A 27,158-nucleotide genomic window follows, 5' to 3' on the forward strand; every position below is an offset into this window, starting at 1 on the left:
CGCGGAGACCGAGGTCCTGGCACTATTCTCACCTGTACTTGGGGGCTGCGGGTGCTGTGCTAAGGGTTGGGAATGGGCGTATGGAGGGGGCATGTAGATGATTGGGGGACCCAGTAATAAATCATCATTCGCTCGTTGTTTCGAGGGTAACTCAGGGTAGAGCGTAGAGGGTGTTCTAACGGGACACTGGCCCGATGTTTCTCTTGCTTCTGCTTGGCTTCCTCTCTCTCTCCTTTATCTCCTCCTCTAACTTTTTGGCAGCTAGGTGAGCTGCTTTTCGTAGCTCTTTCTCTAATCTAACTTCGTTTCTCTTTTTCCGTTGTTCTGCTTCTTTGCGCCACATGCAGAGACTATCAAGCATAGTGGGCGTTGTCTTATTGTTACGAAGGGCTGTTTCCAGTACGTTTATTTTATCATCATCAAAGGATCCTATCAGTGGCCACTGACTTTCCTGATCCTTTCTTGTATATTTGTGCCATAGCTTGCTATAGGCTATGGCGACTAATCCATATTTGGTGAACATGTCCTTATTAGGGGTGCCTTCCAGTGGAGCTGGATGGTTCATCTCTAATAAGCGGTCCGGGCTGAACCAACTACCAATCAGTGGGGAGAAGATAGGCATGACAGATTACAAAGGGGGACAAAGGTCTGCACTACCTATCCTTCATTACTTGCAAAGACTAGACAGAATATTTCTATTCTACGTTATTTGCAAACAGAGAATATCTCAAAAGAACCAACTTCGAACAATCAATGTTCGGACAATCAATCAATCAGTGGGGAGAAAAATAGGCACGACAGATTACAAAGGGGGACAAAAGTCAGCGTTACCTACCCTTCACTATCTGCAAAGGAGGAAAAAATATTTCTATTCTTCCCCGTTTGCAGGCAGAGAATATCTCAAAAACAATCAATGAGCAATACTAGTATTTTTCAAACAATCAAACAATCGTTTCGCAATTTGTCGTGTTACACGACCTTACCCGGACCGCATGGACAGTTTCTCGTCTTCCGCTTCCAGCACCCGATCGTCCTCTATTCTCCGTAATTGCCTCCTGATGGTTCCCAGTCAGGACCGTAGATCACTCGAGAGAGGTCTGCTCGGAACCGGTGAAGTTCGGATGATCTGCTGCCAGACGAGGGTCTATCGGGCAGGTGCACTCCCGATCATTGCAGTCGTTCACTCTGTCGTCAGGACCTCTCCCACTGGATCCACGTGTCGCTGATGGGCCCCACGTTTTGGACGCCAATTGTAAAAGGTAGGCAGATTTGAATCGATAACCTTTGAGTATTGCCCGGCGTTAGTCGCCTCTCATACCACTCGAAATGATCAAACAAAGCGGCAGGCGCTGGAGACTGGAAGGCAGGAAACAGAAGTTTATTTCGACGGAGCAGAACACATCAAATCAGACAACAGGGTATCTTCTCGATGTGCTCTAACCGCATCTCCGAGGCCTGGCCTCTTATACACAGGTTTATGCCTTTATTGCATGAAACACATCTTTGTCAACACTTTGAAGTACGGAAAAACATCCTTGGAATCCCCGCTTCAAGCCCATTCCCACACACATTTACAGTAGAAGACCCCACCCGGATCCCAGTAGGTGATGACTGTCGTGCAGCTGGACATTCCGCCGGTTCCCGGAATGTGTGCGGCTGATCGGATCTCATGGGGTGGGGGTTTTGATCAGTCGTAGATCCTTTGAAGAGGACAGCTTCCTACTGTAGGGGGCAATAAACCGTATCTGCAGGGCCAGGTGGTGGCCTGGGATCGGGCCGGACAATCGGGCACAGAGGAAGGGGGTTCATCAAAGGATACGTGATCATGAAAGGGATGGAGGGAGGTGTTAGCTGGGTACGGGATGTGGCTCCGAGGCAGGGCCGCGCTGAAAGGGTGGTTTATGGCCCAAGCATGTGAGAGCGGGGGCTGTAAGGGCACGGGGGAATGCTTGCGAGGTCAGAGGGCGAGAGCGCTGGCTATCGGCAGTGGGCAGAGAGGCCATGGCATTCAAAATGGCTGTTACTTACGCGCACATATGAGCCTGAAAAGGGGCAAGATGGTTCCGATTATGTTTACGTCACAATCTAGATTTTAACACTAGGTAGCCATCAGGCGCCGCGGGGGCCTTGGGGCTCCCCATGGCACCCTCCAACTACATATAAACAGTGGGTGTCCCTGGTGGGGCTGGGACACCCAAAATATAATTAAAACAAAAAAACGAAATGAATAATAAATTAGCAACATGAGGCGCACATTTATTATTCACTGTTCCGGGCCAAGGGCTCCTCAGGTTGCCCCACATGGACTGCTTTGCAATTTGTTTCCTGTTTGGTGGTTCCCCAATCTGGCCAGGGTCACATCAAAATGTTGTAAAAGTGTTGTGGGGGCTGCAGGAAGCACTGCAGCCCCCCTCCCCGGGAAATAAAAAAAAAACCTACAAGATTCCTGTGTGATTATATGCATGACTCCAGGAGAGCTTACCATAACTTTTAAAGCACCATGAGCTGGAACTGCAAGCTATTAAACGGGAGTGCAGGACCCTTGGTGGTTTATAATACAGCTGCATGTTGTGGCTTAAAGAATGTTATTGAAAGATTTGACACTTTTATGGTTCTTTTGAAGGAAAATACTTTATTATATGACAGTGAGTGTTATTGATCAGTGCCATGTATAGACATGGAAGTTCATTGGATTACATGTTTTTTTGGTATACATTTTTATTGGCATTTGATTTAAAGAAACAAAAAAAATAAATGATTATTTTGATATGCAGCTCACCTTGTGGAAGAGGTGTGGCGCAGCGGCCATGGCAACTGACGCTGGACGCTGTGGATCAAGGTTCGATCCCTGGCTCCGGTGGCAGGGGTCTGCTCACCATGTGACTCTGGGAAATAGCTTGCTTAATCTTCCCAACAGCCCCCAGCGCCTTGACACCTTCAGGTAATTGTTTGCGCTTTACAAATACTGGACATTTACATTTACTTTCCCCCTGCTCCACCCACTTTACTGAGAATGTATCCTGCTTTCTTGGATAAGGGGGTTGGATAGAAATTCTGTTTTAGGTGGATTGAATTTTATTTGGTGGTTGGTTCATTGAATTTTTAAACTTGTGGAGGAGATACAACTGATGACTTCAGGGGTTGATGTATTCCTGCAGATCTTGGTATCATCAGCATATGGATAATAAAGATTTCCAGATGTTCTCAAAATTTTGCATATATAGTCAGGATATAGATCAACCAGGATTGGCTAGAGGATACAGCCCTGTGGAACCCCTTGTTTTACGTTGGTTTTGCCCAAGACAGGACTTCCTATTTTCACTATTTGCAAACAGTTAAACAAATAAGTGTCAAACCATATTAAGCCTATCCCATTGACGCCCACCTGTCCCTTGAGGAAGTTCCTCAGAACCCGGTGGCTGACTGTATCGAAGGCAGCCAAAAGTTCCAGGAGCGCAAGTAAACAGAAGTTCCCTGAGTGTAGGAGGTGGAGAAGGTCGTCCGCAATTTGCAGACGGGATGCTTCTGTGCTACAACTCTGTCTGAAGCCAGATTGGAAAACTTCAAAGTGGCTACCGGCCTGGATGTGGATTGATCTGGGTAGTATCTTCCCTAAAAAGGAAAGTGTTGAAATCAGGCGAAAGTTATTCAGGATACCAATATTGGAGACCGTTTTGGACTTTTTCAGGCTAGGACCTGGACGATATATCAGACTGTTGGGGAAAACATCTTGTTTCAGTGAAGAGTTCACTAGATAGTTAAGGTATTGTAGCAGCATCTTCGCCATTCCCCTGCTTAGTGAGCCCGGTGTTTGGATGGTGTAACCTTAGCAATAGTTTCAAGTAACTCTGACTCTGAGATTGTATCAAACTGCAACCTGGCCCACAGTTCTTTGCAGGTAAGCAGGCAATCATCTGGGATAGGGGATTTTGGCAGGAGCGATCAAAATTGGTAGATAAAAATATTTTTGAAAATGTCCTCGTCCAATTATTTCAGAACAAATCCAGCTATCTTCCTCATATTTAGCTGTTTTGCTAATAGAAGAATAGCGCTTGTCCAAAGCTGGATTACACTGTGCCACCATTAATGGTCTTTAATCGCCACTGAATGGAAGATGCACAAAGGCAAGACAATATCACTGCAATTCAATAATATGGGGCCAGTCTTCTTGATTACTGGAGTAAGAGTGGGTAGGGATGTGAGGAGCAGGTCCCTCCATGGACAGGAGTTTTCTGTACGCTATGGGGATGAACTTTGCTAGACCTGATTAATCTTGCCTCTCTTTCTTTGCATAGTGTAGTGGTTTTCGTTTTTTTGGTATTAGTCTGGTATGGAAGTCCGTAGGCGTGGGCTTAACGTTTGTAGCGCTTAAATGTGTATGTCTATTTGTTTTCTTTTGACATGCTGTGCATTTATAGTATTAGATAAGCATTCAATTGTCCCACGCTTATTTTTTTTATTTTTTTTATTTTAGTAATTTTTTATTGCATAAAAGATATATTTACATGGAGCATAACATGTACATGGGAGGAAGAAGTGAAAAAAAGAGGGGGAAGGAAGGAGAAGAAGAAACGCCCGGGGGGGGTGGGGGGGGGGATCTGCTTCTCTTTCAGCATTTAAGTCTTATTGGCGTTAGTCCGACTGCCAGTTGTCCCCTTGTCTTGCAGCGATTGCCACTCTTGATCCCTCGCCCCGACCGTGGATAGGAAAGAGAGAGAGAGAAGGAGCGGCGCAGGCTTTTGGGGTTTGCACTATCAAGTGGGATGGATGCTGTTGGCACATGTCGGTTTGAGTACCTGGCTGTTCTACCTACGGGGGTTTATGCGATGATAGGTAGTTGTCTAGGGACTCCCACATGTTTGACTGCCTGTGTGTCTTTGGTGAGTGTTTCGCTGTTATGGTGTCCGCCCCTCTCAGGAATGTGACCCAGTTGAGCCATGTTCTAGACGTGACTTTCCCTGTGTCCTTCCAGTTGTTCAAAACCGTTTTGACTGCTGCTGTCAGCAGCAAGTCAATTAGGTATTTGTCTTCTTTGGTTGTGATTGAAGGAGACGTGAACCCCAGTGCTAGGCTGTAAAAATCCAGTTGTATGACGGCCCCTGTGATGTCGTTTATCAGTGTCTCGATTATGTTCCAGAACTTCCTAACCTTGGTGCAGTGAAAGAGTAGGTGTGCGAGATCCCCCCTTTGTTTGTTGCAGTTCCAGCAGGCATCACTGTTGCGGATTCCCACGGAGGCTAGGCGGGCAGGGGTCCAGTATGCCTTATGTATCAGCCAGAATTTGGTCTGGTTTAAAGTTGCCGTAACCTTTTTCCTTGATGTGGATCTCCATAACTCAGCCTTCTCCTCCTCACTTAGCACCCTTCCCTCTAGTGTTCCCCAAAAGGTCATGACTTTGTTGTTGAGTTTGGTGGATTTGGGGCATAGGGCTTTGTAGAGGTGCACTACTTGGTGCCCTAGTTTATTAAGGTTAATGGCGTATTGTAAGATTGATGGTGTTAGTCCGTTCAGGTCAGCTTTCCTTATTGCTACCTTAATCTTCAGGAAGTTGTACAATTCTATGCTGTCTAGTTTGTGTTCTTCTTTGAGTGTGTCGAAGGTTATGTTTGCGCCTTGCTTTTGTAGATTGCTTGCTGTGGAAATGCCGTGCTTGTACCATGAGTGCATGTCCAAAGTCTTGTCCCTATATTTTATTCTGGGGTTGTGCCATATGGACTCAAACTGTGTTTTCTTTATGCTAGTCCCCAGTAGCTGATCTACACTTAGGAGTGCTGTCTTGGTGTTTCTTAGGATTGGGTTGTTTTTGATTGCTGGGTGTCGGGTGGCGGTAAGCAGGGCGATGGGGTTCATCCCTTTCAGTAGACCTCTTTCTAGTGTGAGCCAGGCCGGGATATAGTCTTGCTTAGGTGTGAGCCAATATAGTCCCTGTCTTGCTATGCATGCTTTTTGAAATTTTTTGAAGTTTGTTATGTTTAGGCCTCCTAGGTCTTTCGTCAGTCTAAGTTTTTGTAGGCTGATTCTAGGCTTCTTCCCTCTCCACAGAAAGGTGTTAAGCATTTTATCCAATTTCTTGTGGAAGTCTTCTGTGTTTATCAGTGGCAGCATGTTAAGCATGTAGTTCACCATTGGTGTGAGCATCATCTTGATCGCCTCCACTCTCCCCCACCACACAGTGAATTTGGGAGACCATCCCTCTACTCTTTCCTTTATTTTGCGTAGTATGGCTTGTTCGTTCTGTTCTAGTGTGGATCTAAGGTCCCTCTCAAAAATGAGGCCCAGGTATTTGATTGGTTTCTTTTCCCATGTCAGGCCAGATGAGCCTAGTACTGTCTTAGTGGTGTGGACGTTTAAGGGTTTGCACTCAGATTTTTCCCTGTTTAATTTGTATCCAGAGACCTGGGCGTATTGTTCTATCGTTTCCATCAGGGCCTTGATTGATTTCTCTGGGTTTTTGGTGATTATTAGGACGTCGTCCGCATAGGCCGCTAGTTTGAAGGTTTCCCCCTCCACCGGTATCCCCGCTATGTCTGTATTGGTTCTAATCAGGTTTAGTAGTGGTACTATCGCTAGAAGGAACAGGGCTGGGGAGAGCGGACACCCTTGCCGGGTCCCACGCTCAAGGTGGAGTAGGTCTGATGTCCCCCCATTGACTACCACTCGTGCTTTGGGATCGTTGTAAAGGGCTAAAACCATCTTTCTATAGTTGGGGCCAAGCCCGAAATTCTGCATGCACTGGTCTAGGAATGGCCAGGACACTCTGTTGAACGCCTTCTCAGCGTCTAGGGCTATCATGACAGCTGCATTGCTGCTCTTGGAGGAGTGGTTTATTATGTGGCAGAGCAGCCTTGTGTTGTCGTGGGACATGCTGTTTTTAAGATAGCCTACTTGTGAGCAGTGTATGATCTTAGGTAGGTGTGCGTTGAGCCGGGCTGCTAGGACTTTGGCATAGATTTTACAATCTACGTTTATAAGTGAGATTGGTCTGTAGTTTTTTGCCTGGTGTGTGTCCTTGCCCTCCTTTGGGATTACTATTATGTTGGCCTCCGCCATTGACGGTGTCATCCGTCCATTCTGGACGCAGTTCGTGAAGACTTCCGTCATTGTGGGCTTGAGTATGTGGAGGTACTGTTTGTAGAAGCCGGCCGTAAAACCGTCTGGCCCTGGTGCCTTGTTATCTTTGAGACTAGCTGTGGCTCTCCCTATCTCGTCCTCTGTTATGTTTAGGTCAAGCATGTCCCGCTCTTTGTCTGTTAGTGTTGGTGTGGATATGCATCCTAGGAGTTCCTTGCCTCCATCTTCTCGTAAGGATTCGTCCCTCGTATAGAGTTTTTCGTAGAAGTCTTTGAAGACCTCAAGTATCTCCTTGTTTGCAGTCTGGGATTTATTATTTCTGTCTTTGATGGCCACTATCGAGTGTTGTTTCTGTTTCCCCTTAAGGTAGGATGCCAGATTTTTCCCTGCTTTGTTTGCGGTGCACAGGTTGATGGCTTTGTACTTGTTTATCCAAGTTCCCGCCCTTTCACTCAGGATTTTGTTCAGTTCATATTTCCGTTTAGTTAGGGTAGTGAGGGTGTTCCTATCTTCTAAGTTAGCTATGTGTCCTGTCTCTAGGTTTTTGATTTCCTTTTCTAGTTCTGCAATCTTTTTGTTTCTTTCTTTATTCAGCCTTCCCTTGATGGCCAGTATTGTCCCTCTGATCGTGGCTTTTAAGGCGTCCCAGAGCGAGTTCCTGTCTGTCTCGGGGGTGTCATTAATTACCAGGTAGTCTTTTATCGCTGTCTCAATCTCTGCCTTCGCTGTCGTATTGGTAAGCAGGTTATCGTCGAAGCGCCATCTACGAGTTGGTTTCTCATTGTGTTTCCCTGACAGGACTAGGCTTATGTGTGAGTGGTCTGAGATGCTCCGTGGGCCAATGTCCGTGTGGTCTATGAGGTGGGTCTGTGTGTCTGATATGAGGATGTGGTCTATACTGCTGTAGGAGTTGTGTGGGTTTGAGTAAAATGTGTATTCTCTGGCGTCCGGGTTTTGGAGTCGCCACGGATCTTTGAGATTAAGTTTGGAGCACAGGTTCTTCAGGATATTGCCCTTTTGTGATGTTTGGCTAGGTCTGTGCTGGTGTCTATCAATGGCTGGGTCCAGGACCTGGTTCATGTCTCCTGCAACCACTAGAAGCTCGCCTAGTGGTAGTGTGGGTACACAGTCAAAATATCGAATCTTTAATTTCGACTTACACTTATATCGAGTTGCTAATATCGAAGGGACAGAATATCGATGTCCAGAATATCGATGGCCAGAATATCGACCCTAAGGTAAGTAATATCGAAATTACTTATATCGATAGCATATATATCGATGTAAGTAATATCGACATTACTTATATTGATAGCATATATATCGATGTAAGTAATTTCGATTTACTAATATGTGTTAGAAATTTTAGTTAAGTATTTAAATTAATTGTTATAATATGTGTTTAATATGTTTTTATAAATAAAAAATATATAAAAGTAAATTATATGTTTTACTACCAGAGCGGGTTGTGGGTTTTTAGGGGAATAGGGTGGGAAGTAATTTATTTGTAATTAAATAATTATTTTTTAATGATTAATTTATTTTGTAATTAAATATTAATTGGCAATGAATTATTTTAATTGATTAATTGATTAATTAATTGATAATTTATGTATATTTTTAAGTAAATTATATGTTTTACTACTGGAGCGAGTTGTGGGTTTATAGGGGAATAGGGTGGGAAGTAATTTATTTGTAATTAAATAATTATTTTTTAATGATTAATTTATTTTGCAATTAAATATTAATTGGCAATGAATTATTTTAATTGATTAATTGATTAATTAATTGATAATTTATGTATATTTTTAACTAAATTATATGTTTTACTACTGGAGCGGGTTGTGGGTTTATAGGGGAATAGGGTGGGAAGTAATTTAATTGTAATATTAATTAATTTTGGGTAAAGGAGCATTTTTAGGGTTCAGGGTCAGTTTTGGTTTTTTGGGTAAAGGGGTATTTTTAGGGTTCAGGGTCAGTTTTCAGTTTTTGGGTAAAGGGGTATTTTTAGGGTTCAGGGTCAGTTTTCAGTTCTTGGGTAAAGGGGTATTTTTGGGGTTCAGGGTCAGTTTTCAGTTTTTGGGTAAAGGGGTATTTTTAGGGTTCAGGGTCAGTTTTGGGTTTTTGGGTAAAGGGGTATTTTTAGGGTTCAGGGTCAGTTTTCAGTTCTTGGGTAAAGGGATATTTTTTGGGTTCAGGGTCAGTTTTCCCTACTGTTGCACCCACTGGAGTGGGAATAGTAATTTTAACCCCTACGCTATCCAACACTTTCCCTACTGTTGCACCCTCTGGAGTGGGAATAGTAATTTTTACCCCTACGCTATCCAACACTTTCTCTACTGTTGCACCCTCTGGAGTGGGAATAGTAATTATTGTTAAGTAAGTATATATTATATATGATTTGTTAATATTTTTTTTTATTAAATATGTATTATTATTTTTTTTACCATTATTAAATATATTTAAATATGTTTAAGTAATTTATAAGTATTATTTACAGTATTTTCCATGTTATTTTAAACCCAAAAAAACCCGATATATTTGACAACGATATTTTTAACATCGATATTATTTTTTCGATATTTTGGTACTTACCATGTTGTACATAGGGCGTCGATATTCTTGCAATCGATATAATTACGCCGATATTTGTGTAGGTCGAAATTCTGTCTGTCGAAATTCTGTCATAGATCCGGTAGTGTGTGTAGTTGTGCTCCCACCTTGTCCCAGAAAGACCTCTCGTCAGTGTTAGGGCCGTAGATGTTGGCCACATGTATTGTTTCTTCGCCTCTCTTTAGGCTGGTCACTAGAATTCTACCCTCGGTGTCCGTCTGCATGTTCCCCAGTGTTAGCTTGGATTTCTTGCTAGTTAGTGTCACCACCCCGTGCGGGTGATCCCGTTACCTCGCCTATCCAGCTAGCCTTGAGACGCCCTATGTCTTCAGCTTCAAATCTGGTTTCTTGCAGTACATAAATGTCGCTTTTGAGCATCCTCAGGTATTCTAGGACTTTACTTCTCTTCACCGGGCTATTGAGACCTTTAACTTTCAGGGATACTATCTTGATATCTGTTGCAAGGTTGGTTTGGTTGTTGTGTGTCATTTGCAGTGTAGTGCATCTGGCGATCTGTGTGGTCTCAATCTCTGTGCCTCACTGTGCTGGCCTCCCCCATGTTCTTCGCTTACATTTGAGTGGCTGTACTTATTCCTGCGCTGACCGCTCCTAGGAAAAGGTGCGGAAGAGTGATAGATAGAGAGATAAAAGAAAAGAAATAGAGGTACCCCTTGTATGTGCTCCCCGTGCACACCTCCCTCCCCCGTGGCCCCCTCCCCTCCCACCCCCTCCTTACTTGCTGAGTGGGTGTGCGACGACAAATTTCCTTTGCTCTGCATCAACCCTGAGGTAGAGTTTGTGTTTATCGATGGCTGAGTAAAAAAAAAAAAACAGTCCTTCTTGCGTGTTTGGTGTTTTTCTTCCTTGCGAGGTCTTTATCAGCACTGAGGTAGACTGCTAAACATGTAAACTTGTTGTAAATCGCCCAAGTTCTCTTTGCGACAGTGGTTCGTGACTGATCGAGCGACCTGGGCGCTTGGCTAAGGTAGCTTGCCTTGAGGTAGACTTGTTGTCCTGTGGTTGTGCGTATTTTTCATTCCGAGTTTGCAGCGTCGCCTGGTGAAGCGCTTCTTTTGGCTGCTCCGGGGCTTTTTGTTTCCATCTCCTCTGTTGGTGGTCCTTGCATGTAGCGTCTCAGGTCTTCCAGGTTTTCGAATACCATTGTTCTCCATTTGTCTGTGATCTTGAAGCGTGCCGGGCCGACGAAACTGAAGCTGATGTTCCTTCTGCGTAGTGTATCTCTTAGGGCTAGGAAGCCCTTCCTGGTTTCGATCGTTGGTTTGGAGTAGTCCTATGTCAGCACAATCTTGCTACTCGCCCATGTGAGGTTTTGATTCTTCCTGGCAAAGGCGAAAATGGCATCAGTGTGGCTCGTTCGTAGCGGGTTACATATTATTGGGCCTTTCCCCATCGCTGGCTTCCCTGCCGGCACCCGATATGCTTTTTGTACTTCGAACTGCCTGTCAAAGTTGATACCGGTGAGCTTTGGAATCATGTCTTCAAGCATGGCTGCGCATGAGCCTGCTTTGTCCTCTGTTCCTTCCGGCACACCTAGGATCCTCACGTTGCCTCGTCTGGCCCTGTCATCCTGATCCGCTAGCTGTCTTTGTATGGCTTTAGTGGCTTTCTGACACTCTGCTATTGTCTTGGTGTTCTCTACAGTTGCATCCTCCACGAAGCTTATGCGTCCCTCTGCGTTTTCCATTCGGGTGTTGGTGCTGTGCAAATCAGCTCTTATTGCCGCTAATTCTAGCTGTATAAATAAGTTTTGTTTCTTTCGCTACTGCGTTACCCTCATTGATTTTCCTGAGGATGGTCTCTAGGGTGACCGTTTCGCTTTTTGTCTTCAGCGGAGAGTCAGGGATGTCCTTTCTTGTTTTTTTTAAGTCCGCCGCTACTTTGCCTTCGCTGTTTGCCATTGTGCAAATGCCCCTTCTTGTCAGGATGCTGCCCAGCCGACCTTCTTTCTGCGCTGATGTTAGATTGCTAGTTGGGATCACTTTTGAGCTTGGGGCACTTATGCGGGTTCTGTACCGACTCGGCTCTCTGATGTGTCTGGTCCTTGTCTTGGCTTTTGCCCCTGCCAGCGCGTGCTTTGTCTCATTCGCAGCCTGGCCCGGCTGCTTTTTATGTGTGTCTTTTTGGCAATTCGGTCTCCTTTTGGGTGTGTTATTTGTCAGGTCTGGACCGTTTGTTGAGGCCCCCAGCCTGAGTGTTGTCCGACTTCCCTTCTGTTTGTTGATTCCTGTGTTTCCGCCTCGGCTTTTAAAGCCTTATGCTCGCCTCCTCTGATTGAGGGCGGTAGTGGTTGTGGCTCTGGCTCGCTTGGCCGTTTGGCTTTGTTGGCTGGATCTACTCGACAGGCGAGTTCGCGCCTCGGTATCTGCCCCGTCAAGGCTCCTCTTTCGCTACTCGCCCCTTAAAGGCCACTGGTCGGGTCCCCTCCTTTGCTGTGGGCGCCGGGGCTCCTCAAGCCCCCCACGCGATCCCCAGCGATGGATGTTAGCTCTGCTCTCTGATCGCCTCCTTCGATTGTGGTCGGTAGTAGCTGTGGTTGTGGCTCGTTCGAGCTGTTTGACCTCGCTGGCTGGCCCGGAGGTACTTTACTGGCGTGCGCATGCAGCGGTGTCTGCCTCCTCTTTGTTCCACTTTCGCTTCTCGCCTCTCGAAGATCACTGCTCTGGTTTTCTCTTTCACTAAGCGCACCGTGGTTCGCCGAGAGTTTCCCAGCGGTGGATGTTTACCTTTGCGCTCCTATATCCGCTTGTTAATTTCCGTTTCCTGTCAGTTGTTATTGTCTTATGGTTTCCGGTAATGGCGGCGCCCATGCGAGGTGTTAGGTTTCGCTTTCGTTGGCTCTTCGAGCGGTGATCGGTACCCACTAGGAATGCCCCCCGCCGCTTTAAAACCCCCTTCGGAGCCTTCGGGTGGTCCTCTCTGAGCTTCCGCCCTCCTCCGACGCTCTTTTTGTTTGCTCGCCACCCTCTCCGCTACCGCGTTCAGCTGCAAGACGCGCTGGTGAGACTGTGCTCGGCTGGGCGTATTCCGGGGGGGTGAGGGGGTGATGGGTTAGCTATAGGTGCTTAGCTCACCTCTTCTCCTTTTTCGTCGTGTTCGCTTGATTTGGCGCCTGCAGGTAGAGATCTCCTTCCTACCCTCTGGACGCCATTTTGTCTTCTGTTTGTTTCTGGTTCCGTGGGACGTATGGGTGTAGAAATCTCAGTGTTAGCGCTTCTTTTCTCACGCGCTTCTCGGCTCTTCATGTAGCCTCACTCTTCCCATGCTTAAATCTTGGTTCTGATGTAAGATCAGACCTGTTTGGCTGGTTGTTATCGCTGTAGGTGGCCTCAAGGGGGCAGAGCGAGCGGACTCAGACGACCGTCCACATTGCCGTCCAAGCCACGCCTCATTGTCCCACGCTTAATGCACAAAATGCTTTCTATGATTGGTCACTGCAGGATCTGTCTTTCGTTCCTGGGTTGCCCCTGTGAGATGTCTCTAGTTGTACTGCAATTACTCCAGTGCTTATCTTGTTGTGTAGGTGTTTGCAGGTGGAAACTTATTTCTTAGAAACAGGAGTTATTTTTCATCATTAGACTGTGACCAAGAGAAACAGAGAAAAATAAATTAAAATGGATAAAGAACGAGGAAGACAAATCGAAGAAAACCTGAGGCAAAGTTTGAAAGCAGTGATGAAAAAGAACCTGCAGGAATGAGGTAAAGAGGAAGGAAGGTGTTGGGGGTGGGGGGGCAGACGGAGGCATAAGGCGGAGCCCACCACACTGGGCAGTCTGCATTCGACAACGCCAGCAATTAATTACATTAGGTACAGGTTTGCTCCATCCGCAGGCACGTGCTCTTCTGTTCTAACCTCCCATTGGACAGTCACTTCCTCGTGCTCAAGTCTGGTTTCTTCTCTCTGACACGTGCAGACAAACTGCATCGGATAATGAACTCCCGGCGCCTCCCGCTTGATTTAAATGCCAGATTTACGGCGAGCTTCAGGTTTTGGATGAAGAAATATTGGTCTGGTTTATGGAGCAGGTCGCCCGGCTTGTAAATCATGCACTCCAGAGGCTCTGTGTGTTGTAACGTGTGCCAAAGCAACGCGCATTTGGCTCTAAAGCACAGGCCTGCCAGAGCGGAACTCTGCACCCAGAGAGATAGACTGCACTGGCCCGTGGACGTCACTTCCGACAGAAGTAAAGCGGAACGGAGAATATTTTAGCTCACTGTTGACCAATAATACTAGTTTAGAAAGCAATGGATTTAACAAGCAACATGACTCCCTCTTTCAAATTGCAAACTGCAGAAAATCATGTTTGCTGCATGCACTTGAATTTTTTTAATTTATGTTAGGTCTGGCGTTGCCAATACAAGCATTATATATTTATAGGGGCTTTCAGGCAGTCCTCTTCATCCATTGGCCTGGTGTAGTGTCATTCACACGTTCTCTCTGGCGCAGCCCACTCACGCCATTTGTTACTTTCTGTGTGAGGGATGGTATTCTGTCAAAGCACAATGGTGACACCCCCACAGAAAGTAGTGGCAAGAATTTTTGGGCCCTTGCATTCTTTTTCCAAAAACATTAATATTTTTCATTTTTAAAATATCTTTCTTTAAACTTTGAGATGCTCTGGCAGTTCTCAAATCACTGCTAACGGGTCGCCACTGCTGTTTGCAGTGCGGTGCATCACCCATATGCAGCTGCTACCTTTGCGGCGTCAAACTATTCCTAGATGTTTGCCCATGATAGCACAGGTAAAGGTGCCCTTCTTTGAATATTTTGTAAAACCTAAAACATTCAAAGTGTGTGCAAACAAGCACAGCAACCCATTTATATATTTTTGTAATATGTTTCTAATAAAAATGTAAGAACACACTTAAAAAAAGCAGACACTGGCTGAAAACATTCGACCTGTTGGCTTTGCTAGTGCTTGTTAATAAAGTTACTGGGCCCTTCTGCACAATGCATGGGCTATATGTACGAACAATAGTAATAGCGTTTACCAAATAAAGAGTTTTTGCAAATGGCTTTTTGGTAGTCGCTAATACTAATGTACAAAGGGGTTATTTAATCCCTTTTCTCTAAATAGTGCTTCGTAGTGGGCTGCAAATAGACGTACCTCATGAATATTAATGAGGTTGGACGCAATTTGTGACCCACTACGATTCGCTGCCATCACAGGGATGGTGGCTTGCTGGGGTCAGCAGACCATGTCAGTGACAGCTTTTAAATAAAGCAGTCTTCTGTTTTTCAAATGCAGGCCATCTTCCTTAAAGGAAAACGGGATGTGTATAAATAGAAAGAAAATAAACTTTCATTCAAGTTTTATTCTCTGGGACCAATGCCTGCTCCTAAAAATATTTTTTCAACCAGTCTCAGTCTCCTAGGGGGCACCTTCCCATTAACAAATGGGTTACCACCAACTATGAGTTGGCGGTAAAGTGTGAATGTTTTGCGACCACATTTCGGTTGCAAAACATGTGTACATACCAATGTGAATTAGTATTTGGAAGGGACACCCTACACATACACCTTCCAAATACCGATTTGTCAACCAGTAACAAGTTACAGATTCGCAATTTGGGCTTTGTACTATGGGAAATGCTTTCTTGCTTTCGCAAACGTCCCGATTCTGCGAATTGGGCCGCTTCCGATTTCAAAAAAGCTTCATAGATCCAGCGCCATATCACAAAATGTAGTTGGGCTTCCTAAATGACTAAATAATACCAATTTCAATCAATAATATGTTAATATTCTTCATAAATCTTCATAACCAAAACATGAAAGCCTCCTCATCCCATTCTAGTTATGACCTCCTGGAGAGAGAGGGGATTGTTTGAAAATGTTTGCCACATTTGCAGGAAGAATGCCTTGCCCACTGATACAGTGGCAGTGGGTGCTGTAGAAGAGTGGCGGGGTAGAGGGGTGGAAAAGGGTCGGGGGACAAAATAAAACAAAAAAACAAAACAAACTTACCTGCAGCAGACAGCATCGCGCTCTTCTGCTCCTCTTCCCCCAGGCACATACTACCAGACTTCACTGCAGCTAATCCTGATGCTGCCCTCATGTCATCAGAGCAGCATCAGGATTGGTCTGAGCACCAACGATTTACACTCCCAGGGAGACTGGGAGCCTGTGCCTGCTGTCTACAACCCAGCAACGCAGCTGGTTGGAACAAGCTTCAGTGCGCATGAAGGTTTGGCCGGTCTGAGACGGCCAGCCAAACTGCCATGTCCACTCACCACAGTGTTCTACCACTCCTCCTGCGCCTGTCGTCCCCCATGGCCCCGCCCCCAAAGACTCAGCAGGAAAGGAAAAATAAATTGATAATAAAACATGTTTATTATCATTTTCTTTTATATCTCCTGCCGTTTTGAGGCAGCTGGGGGGGGGGGGGGACGCTTCCCTGCCATAGTGGAGGAGCTGCGCATACACCGCTAACCCGTCCATCCTCTCACATCCCCTTGAATACAATTTCCAATGGAGATGTATGCCTCTTCAATGGCCAGTTAGCAGATCACACCAAGCTTTGATATCCTTCGGGATCAAGTTCGCGCTATATAAAACGTTATAAATAAATAAATAAACTCCAGAGGATCTTTTCTGGCTGTCACTTAATCACGCATCAATTTAAAATCACTCAGCATCGTCACAGCCATCCACACTTTTTAAGTGGAATACCTCGCTAAAAACATTCATCTCTCAGGTTGCACCCACAGCATGAGCCTGATGAAACAGGACACCCCCAATGTAAGAAAAGTAAAATAAGAAGACAGGCCTCCTGGTTTTGCCCCAAACTCTAGGACAATCTCTGTATTCACCCTCTGCCACCTTCCCCCTATCTGTGTGCATGTCTGTGGATCTTCCTATGTTTGTGAAATTAATTGCAGGCTTATGTTAAGCTCCAGCCATGCCTCTCTTCCATACATGCCCTGGCACGCAATTCCTGCCCTATATAAAATGCTCCATTCACACTGGAGCCAGCTCCGTGATACATAGCCGTCCATCTTAACAATATATGCCCTCCTCCTAGCCTTGACTTCCCTTGTTCTTCCAAGCCATTCTTATTCACTCTGATGCATTGTAAAATTTTGAGGTAAATTTACTGACAGTCTTCATAGCATTCCTACTATTTAGGACTTTACTGACTTTACTAAATGATGGCAGACCATCCTTATAGAGACAGGAAAGGGGAAGATCCCCCCACCCTCCAAATTAAATGAAACTCACTCCAGTTAGTGGAGTAAAAGAACCACATTTCATCACCCAAAATTAAGACTGAAGTCAACAAAAAATCTGTAACAAACAACTCCAACAAAGTGATGTAGAAGGCAAGGGGAGGTTTCAGGTGTTTTTCCGGGCCCTGATCACCAGGTGTATCACCTTCTCATTGCAATCTTTTAACAAGCATTAGCAATGCAATAGGTCTCGCATTAGGAAATTTTGAGCTATTGGTACTGTAAATTACATATTTTTTATTTATGTGTTGGTTTTGAAGATAGCGAAATTAATTGTGCCAATAGTTTTAACTTTCGCAAATGTGACACCTATAGCATTTGTAAGGCAACATGTGTTGTATTTACGTGACTTAGATGTATTGATATTACAAATAACAATGGTTTTACATTTTTTTTAAATAATTAATACTTGAAAAAAAGTTATTGTAATTTATAATGGCAATAGCTTAAACTTTTGTAAATAACTTTTGTGAAGATTATGTTCAGTGTATTTTATTGTAATGAAAATTCAAGAACAGAAGTGAAATATTAACATCTGTTTGTGACATTTGTTATAAAGCTTGAAACATTGAGAGAACATATTTGAACCAGTTGATGTTGAATGGTTGCACAGATTGATGCTGTGGTGGCACTGAGTGATGTTGTGGTGGCGACGAGTGATGCTGTGGCGTTCAGTGATGCTGAGGTAGCGCATAGTGATGTTGTGGTGCCCCAGAGTGATGCTGTGGTGGTGCTGAGTGATGCTGTGGTGGTGCGATAGATAGAGTGAGGGCGATAAACAGATAGAGAGAGGGCGATAGATAAAGTGAGGGCGATAGATAGAGTGAGGGCGATAGATAGATAGAGAGAGGGCGATAGATAGATAGAGAGAGGGTGATAGATAGATTGAGAGAGGGCGATAGATAGATAGAGAGAGGGCGATAGATGGAGAGAGGGCGATAGATAGATGGAGAGAGGGCGATAGATAGATAGAGAGAGGGCGATAGATAGACGGAGTGAGGGCGATAGATAGTTGGAGTGAGGGTGATAGATAGATAGATGGAGTGAGGGCGATAGATAGATGGAGTGAGGACGATAGATGGAGTGAGCATAAGATAAAAAGAGAATTACTGGAGTCCTATTGTATGTGCTCCAAAATGCCTTTGTAGATAGGCCCCACTGTGTATCATGTATATGCACAATATACTCTTGTTACGTAATCAGATGACGAGATTCACCTCACGGTTTACTCTTAACAAAAAAATGTTTTAGTTGTACTAGTCACAACTTTTTCCGAACGTAATCCTGTTGAATCGCCAAATAACAGCTTTAAACAACGACTTATGCACCATTTTTTTATACTTGCAGAAATGAAGATCTTATGAAACAGAAATTGTCTACCCTGTAAAGAATAATGAGAAGGATAGATGAAAACTAGGAATCAAGTATTTCGTACTGAACCCAATCCATCAATCAATCAATCAGCAATTTGTACAGCGCTACTCACCCAGTAGGGTCTCAAGGCGCTTTGGGGGGTGGTCCGTTACTGCTCGACAAGCCAGGTCTTGAGTTGTTTCCTGAAGGAGAAGTGGTCCTGGGTCAGCCGTAGGTGGATGGGGAGGGAGTTCCATGTCTTGGCCGCCAGGTAGGAGAAGGATCTTCCTCCAGCGGTGGCTCTGCGGATGTGTGGTACGGCGGCGAGGGCGAGGCTGGCCGATCGTAGCTGGCGGGTGGGCGTGTAGAAAGTGAGGCGGTTGTTGAGGTACTTTGGGCCCATGTCGTGGAGAGCCTTGTGTGCGTGGGTGAAGTGTCTGCTATCAATCTAATTACAGCAGTTGCGGCCGGCGACCCAGGTTTAAGCACACTCTCGCCACCCTACCCCCAGCGAACGGGGGGGTCGGCGTGCCAGACCTTACCCTGTACTTCCAGGCGGCACAGCTGCGCACCTTCGTGGAATGGTTCCAGCTGGAGTCCGGTAAGCACTGGCTCTTCCTGGACCAGGCAGTGGCCGGCCGTACCCTCCAAGGCGTGCCCTTCCTTCCGCGCCGACACCGTCCCCCTAACTTGTACGCCTCTGAAATCACCAGCACCGCCCTGCGAGTGTGGGATAGAGTAGCCGTGGCCAAGGGGCTGACCACCTTCCCCTCACCCATGACTCCCATCTTTGAGAATCCAGACTTCTCGCCGGGCTTGGACACCGGTACGTTCACGACGTGGCGGACGACACCCTGTCGTGCGGCGGGACACATGTTCGATATCAAGGGCATCCTGCCGTTCCAGCAGGTCAAGGCGGATTACGGCGTGGCCGAATCGGAACGCTTGCAATACCTGCAGGTGCGCCACTGGGTGCTCCACCCCTCGATCCAGCCCGGAGCCCAACGGCACCTCACGCCTTACGAATGGTGGCTGCTGACGCGCACCTCGGATAAGAAATTGATATCGGACCTCTATCAGCAGCTGCTCCTCACTCAGGCACACACATACAACGCGGGCCAGGTCCGGTGGGAGAGGGATCTGGGGAGGCAGCTCACTAGGAAGGAATGGGAGGGGGTGTACCATAGAGCCAGACACTCGGCGCACCACACTGGCCTTACCGAGACATTGACTAAGGTAGCTACATACTGGTACCACACCCCTGAGAGACTACACCACTGGGATGCCCGAATCAGTGACAGATGCTGGAGGGGATGTGGGGAACTAGGGACACTGGAACACCTGCTGTGGAGCTGTAAGGCGCTGCGCCCCTATTGGGACCCTATCCTGGACCTTATAGATACACATCTGGACACACAACTGCCGCGCTTCCCAGCGTACATTCTACTAGGCCTCCCAAACGCACTCATGTACCCTCTGAAATCCTGGCGCGGCCGCCTGATCGCACTTGCGCTTGGGGCTGCGGTCCAAAACATTGTGGCCCACTGGAGGGCGACCCAGGCTCCGCAACAACTGGGGTGGCTTCACCGACTCTGGGCGATCCTGGGAATGGAGAAACTATCGCTGGCAGCATCAGGGAGGGGGGCGGACTTTGCGGAACTCTGGCGGCCATTCCTCGCCTTGCTTACCGGGGAGTTTCGGGAGGTGAGCTGCCCACGCTACCTGCGTCTGCTACGCTTGGCAGAAACACCTCTCCCGGACCCCAAAACTCACACCCGTAAGCGCACAGGCCCAGCGCGCGTGGCGTCCACCGACTATTAATGGTGGACCACAACCAATAGCTGAATTCCGGACATGGACAAGGAGAGGGGAGGGCTGGGGTTGGGCGGGAGGTGGGGTTGTTCACAGTTCTTTGTTTCTCGTGTTTTCTTACAATGCACTAGCACTGATCAGCTTGCACCGTTGTAGCACCTCTTAAGACGCGGCCGGCCCATTGGGTTGTAGGCGGCTTGCTGTGTTTATAAGATGACGTGCCCGCTGGCCCTATGTGGGGTATCCGCGGGGTCGCTGACCTGGGCCTCCCTAGAGTGGTGGCGGCCCCTACAGATGTCGCTGAGGTGCATTTTTTGCCTATGCTCAATAAAATATTTAATACATAATTACAGCAGTTGACCAATGAATACACTATGAAATATATCTCTTTTTTTAGCTTGTAAGTAATGAGGGTGACACTGTATAAAAAATTATTTGCTTACTTCTTTCTTGCTTTTGGAGTTTCTTCTTTACCTTTGTATGCACATATCTTTACTTTTGTTCACTTTTCCTGGGATTTTCAAACATAAGTGAGGGCTATTTTCTGTGTGAATGTAATGGTGGAATAAGAGAATTTTTAATTTCTAATTGTGTTTTTATTAAATCAGTCTTTCCTGATTGTCCTTCATAATTATTAGTTCATTGTTCTATACCCTTGTGATGAATGCGCACACACTGTTTCCAATCTAATTAAATTGATGATATTTATATAAAAAGGATTTGATTGTTATATGAATTGACCTTCGTCTCTAATGTTTTGTGATATGTACAATACAGCTTTACATTTTTTGATTGCAGATACCTTGGTTCATAAAAAGAAAGAGTTCATATTTGTTTAGGTCCTGAGGAAGGTGGTTGTTACATACTAGAATCCACTGAAACGCGCGTGGACGTGGAACCCTACTAAAACACTTTGTGGTTTCCATTATAGTGGAGTTTCCCTCTACCTAACGGCTCACCTTGCTATGTATAAGAGTTGGGTGCTAGTGAATGGTATGGAAGTGTATGAATTGGTGTGAGTGTTGTATGATCGTCATATTGATGTGTAACCAGGGTATCATTTGTTTTTTTTTTGCTTTTGTGCTTGTCTTGAATAACCTAAAAGATGTTTTCTTGTCGTTATTTAAAAAGTATTGTGGATATCTCTATGTATTGTACAGAATAGTGATTATTTAAAAAACTTTTTGGAAAGATGTTCTATGTGTTGTATTCGTGAAGAATGATAAAAAGAGTTGAACAACTTTTAAAAACAGAGAAAAAATGAAATATGGAATAAAACAAATAAAGAATCTAAAAATAGAATCACTGAAATTGTAATTGTTGTGTTTTGAAGGTCCTTGAAAAAATTATGAACCACGCTTCAATATGTAAAATATATAGGCTATGAGGGAATATATTAGTATTGTGTTCTTTCTTTTCCCCTCTTTTCCCTAGCCTTAAGTACCTTGAGAGGGGGTCCCTGTTTTCATGTTATATCATGTATATGCACATCCACCTCTCAGAGGCACTAAGGGCCAGATGTAGGTAAATCTCATTTACCGATTCATAAATACCGAATTTTACTGATTCGGTATTTATGAATCTGTAAATGAGATGTAGGTAAAAATTCGGTATTTTTTACCGAATCGGTAAGATTCGGTATTTACCGATTCGGTAAATACCGAATCGGTATTTGCTATTGAATCCTATGGGCCTTGAAGCCCATAGGATTCAATAGCAAATACCGATTTGGTATTTACCGAATCGGTAAAAATTCTGAATTGCTAAGGGGGACAGGGTGTCACTTTGACACCCTGTTGCACCCCTGTAACTGGCTTTTGCGCCATGTGGCACACATACATGCCCTTAGGGCATGTCTGTGTGCCACATGGCACAGGTGTACATGCACAGATGTGCATGTACACAGGAATTCGTAATTTACCATGCAATTGTATTGCATGGTAAATACCGAATTCTAAAGGCCCTGTAGCACTATTAGAAGTGCTACCTACATCCCAAAATACATTTTCGGTATTTTTACCGAATGGTAAATTTACCGAATCGTTAAAATGTACAGAATCGGTAAATTTACCGATTCTGTAATTTCACAGATTCGGTAAAATTACCGATTCGTTAAAATTACCGAAAATGTACGTTTTTTTAGCCCCTACATCTCCATAGCCCTTAACCGGTCGGAAACGGCCGAAAATCGGTATTTTCGGCCGTTTCCGACCGGTAAAGGGCTACCTACATCTGGCCCCTAGAGTGCTGTTATTTAGAATATTCAGAGAAGGCTGCTGCTTGCATTTACATGCACATTTATTACAGGTAAAAAAATAAAACAAGGTATACAGTCATCTGACTACTAAAGATGGCATCTGCTGCCCTTGAACTTTATCTGCTGTAATTAGTGTGGCATCTCACCAGACCTGGCCATTGAGCCTTTGAGAGCCCTTCTAAGTGGATTGGGAAGTTTTGTTGTTGTTTTGTTTTAAACTCCCTGTGATCTAGCTATCCCGGGTTCGATCTGAGCAACTGGGACAGCTTGCAGTAGAAGAGGCTCCCTGAACTGTATTGAGGTGTTAACACGCAGCACACTCCAGACGACGGCCTACAAGCAGATCTTATCAAGCCCCTTTCATATTCAGGGCCGGAGACCAATTGGTTCTGAATTTACAAGCTCTAAACAAATGTCCGCTTCCTTTCATCTTGGGAGGGCGGGGTGACGCAAGGGGCAGAGCGAAGCGACGAATAGTGAAGTATGTGACTTTTACAACTTCCTCTAGGCAGGCAGCCTTCCAGTGAATTTACACAAATTAAGCATTGCATAGTTCGGATTTAAAAATAAGTGGATTTACTAAAGGATAAAGGTGAAAGAACTTTAAGGAAAGCAAAGGTTGATTGAAGGCGCTGGCAGCGTCCTGTTGCTCATTAAGGGTTCTCGAGTGACATTTGTAGTCGATTTTGGTGGAAAGGGCTACTGTATTAATAACCGAGACCCGATTATCATGTTTCAGTATTTGGCTGCAAGAAGTCCTAAGTGCATTTTTTTCTTGCCGTGCGAGGCGCGCGCTTTCATTTGAAATACATGTTTAAATTTCCATCAAAAACATACTTTAAAGTGGCTCTGTGTGCACATAAATCTTTTGGCTGCAAATCTCAAAGGAAACATGCTGCTGCAGCATTTGAAATGCTTTTAAACATCCCCACGTTCCGTTAGTCACCGGTTTATATTAAGCACCAGAGTGCACGTGATGCCTTAATTAAATAGTTGCCAAAGCTACCTTCTGGAGAAGTTTACGCTATATAAAATTTGTAAATGGAATTCCCATATGCATTAAGTAGGTGTAACTGCTCCTGGCAAGAGCCCCGAGAATGCTGGCCTCAGGGGCCGAGACTCAAACGTGGCTCCCGCTCCCCTCAGAACGGAGATTTAGGGGCTCTAAAAAAGGGTGACAACACTGCGAAGCCTCGTTAACAACTGAATGGTCTTTCACTGACCTTTGAAGTACTCGGTGAAGTACTCGGGTGCAGCTGCAATCAGATGGTCGCAAGCCCTGGGAGCTGTCTCGGCTCGGGCTAGCATACACAGCGGGAGAGAGAGTGGTGGAGATATGGCTCAGACGCGTGCCAGCGTATATTTTGTCCCTCTTTGTGGAGAAAGTCTGTTACAAACACAAATTACCAAGGGCTTGTGTGTGCCCAAGACTAATATGCGAGAGTGTTCCTTTGGGAGCACTTTTTTATGGTATTGTACACTGTGCGCCCCACATGTATGCAGTGGGGGGGGGGCTTCCAGATGGGAGAATATGTTCATGCAGAAAGCAGCATGCAAGACACCAATTTTATTTTCATAAAGCGTACCTACCTGTTTATGTAAACGTGTACAATAGGCTGTAAACTATGTTGCACTGTTTGTAATGATAACAAGGAAATATTGCATGAAATGCTATTATATTTTAATATGATAGTGGAGAAGGAAATATTGTTAGGGAAGTGGTAATCTTGCATTGCACTGAATGGAAATCATTTCCATGTGCGCGCTTTCCGACATGGTTTTGAGGGACTGACTATTCATGTGCCGAATTTCTTCAGTGCAGAGTCCGTCTTCAACAAGACTAGTCCGGACTTGTTGCTAGAGACGTCGGAAGGAGGCATCTGTACCCACAGGGGTCGTTCATATGACCCTCAGGTGCAGAGCACTGAATGAATTTTAACCTTTGAAGCCGTTCTTGTCAGTGCGCGAGCCTGTCAAGTACAGGGCCCACATCGGCCAAACTCCTCCTGCTCCGTGAATGAGCCATTCCAAGACAATGACTGGAGTCTGATACACCCCCGATTCCAGAGGTCAGGGTACATGCAAGCTCTGCAAACAAGAACACAGACCAAAGAGCGCGCATAAAAGTATCTGGCACCGCACAACGTAAGGAAGGCGCTAACCCTGCACAGAGGAAAGTTCCGGACCATGCACAAATGTAGACAAACACTACACAGAGAATGATAGAAACCATGAAATATGCACACATGAAGATAGACACCAAATACTGAAGAAGACAGACAAAATACTGAAAAAGATAGACAGACACAAACACAGTACCTAAGAAAACATTAACTTGAGGAGACGGACACAAGGCTGTGCACTGCGAACAGTAAGGTAGACCCTGAAACCTGCACGCAAGAAGGAAACCGCTTTAACCGCATCGCCGCGGCGGCTTTTCCCGCTGTGCGCGGCATTTTTAAAAATCCCGCGTAACGTGACAAAGCCAGCTCGTCATCCGCGCAGCGCAGGTAACGCCCATGACGAGCTGGCTTTGTCATTAGCGTCGAAGGGGTTAAGAAGGTAGACTGCAAACCATAAACAATGCAGACCGAGACCAAACTGTACACAAGTAACACAAGACGAGAACGTTAGCAGCCTTTGATGTCTGATGGTGGTGTAAGAGAGACAAATGTTGGTGTGCGAGGCTTCCTTTCAAGTCGGGTTGTGGGGGGGGAGCAGGGGAGCGAGAGAGAGGGAGGGAACGAGCATATGTGGTGTTAGTGAGAAGTGAGGCTAAGAGCGCGCTGGCGAAGCGTCGCGCTTGAATACCTCACATGCATTGGGGAGAATCCGCGCTTGGTCAAGAGTTTGTTTTGCCTACTATATACTCGGCTATTAATCCCTGCGGGATATAATAGCCGAGACCTAAAAATGATGCTATAGCAAAGCGATTTGCCGAACTACCAATTTCTGAAGCAGGACATGAGGCAAATGCATAAAAAACCACAAGGTGCACATATTATAAAGAAAAGGTCCATGAAACGTTATCAAAGGCCTGTTCTGCGTCTGACTATTGTGGCTAAGGAAGAGTCTAAGGACTTAGCTTTTTCCAGAGCATGGCATAATGTTTAACATTATCACTTGACATTCGACTTTAAGGAACCCCTTCTGGGGGGAATGCATCGGCTTACCCAAAACTTTTTGTGGTCTCAGAGCTAACACTTTAGCATAGATCTTGCAGTCTAGATTTAGAAGCGAAATCAGGTGATAGTTTTTAATCTCAAGGGTATTTTTCCCTTCTTTAGGGAGAAGGACTATTGTTGCCACAACAGCTGTGCCTTGGATTTTACTTATATCTGAAATAGAAAGAAACAAATTGTGGAGGGGTGTAAGTAGTATTTGTGCATATGTCTTATGAAAGTTACTTAGAAAACTGTCTGGACTAGGAGCTACATCTAATTTTAAACTAGATATGACTTTGAGGATTTCGTCCCGTTCTATAGGATTATTGAGACCATCTCTAGACTCTGGATCCAGGATGAGCAATGATAATTTGTTTAGAAATTCCTCACGAAGATTAGCATCAATTGTATTAATTGGGGGGTGTAAGGTTGCATAGAACTCTAGAAAAGAATCAAAAATATCTGTCAGAGAAGTGACATTTATGCCATTAGCATTTTTGATAGTTGGCATTACAGATTTGTTTTGTTCAAATTTTAAATAGTTAGCTAGAAACGGGCTAGCTTTATTCTTTTTAATCATTTTTTCCGCTTTTTTTATGGGCTTTAGTGCTCAAAATTTTATTGTTTTCACATTTAAGAGATTTTAGCTCAGTAAGAGCCATGGAGCTCTTAGAGTGGTTTAGTTTAAATTCAAGAGCTTTGATTTTAGTCTCGAAATCATTTGGTTATCTTTTTTTTGTTTTTGGCCAACATGAGGTTCATCATGATTCCTCTTATGGTAGCTTTGAGTGAGTTCCAGAATAATTCAGGTGGAATTTCATTATTTTTGTTAATGAAATGTGTAATGGCATTTTGAACGGAGGAGTATATAACTTCATCAATTATTATCAAATCATTAATTCTCCATTGTTTAGAAACCGGGGTGAGGACACCGATTTGTAGTTCAACAGAGATTCACGCATGATTTGAGACCACAATCTGTTCTATCTGTGGGGAGATGCTGACTGCTGAAAAAGTCAATAATCTACTAGAAAATAGCTAACCCTTGAGAAGAAGTCCTGGGGGTGTAAAAAAATAGTATATTCACTACCCGTAGAGTGTGGATCCTCCATACATCAGTGAGATTATTTGTGTTACATAGATTCATGAGTTGAGCATGTTATCAGGTAGGTCTAAATTTTACTTGAGATAAACAGTTGACCGTGCTGCCTAGGGAGAGGTTAAAGTCACCACCTAAAATAATGCCATTACGTTGTCTGCGACAGTTTGATTGAGAGAAGACTATAATTTAATTTCATTGATATTTGGAGCGTAGATATTGATGATATAAAATGCAATGTCCACTTTTTTGGCTGGAATGAATTTCCACCAGCACTTTTTGTCATGTTTATGGAAGGTGACTGAAATGTTGGAGTTTTTTAAGATAAGCGTTGCAACTCAGTCAGTCAGTCAGTCAAAGAAACTTTATTCGGTTATTTAAAACCATGAAAGCAAAACATAGTATACAAAACAAGTTTAAAATTCAATTAAGCATGTATGAAAAGACATTACTACACCTTCATAAAAGCACAAAAAGAATTTTGTTTAAAGTAAGTGACTGTATCAGCAAAGTTAAATGGTGTCCAACAAAGTTATACAAGTGT

This window comes from Lissotriton vulgaris, chromosome 4_1 (assembly GCF_964263255.1).
Source record: "Lissotriton vulgaris chromosome 4_1, aLisVul1.2, whole genome shotgun sequence".
Classification (NCBI taxonomy): domain Eukaryota; kingdom Metazoa; phylum Chordata; class Amphibia; order Caudata; family Salamandridae; genus Lissotriton; species Lissotriton vulgaris.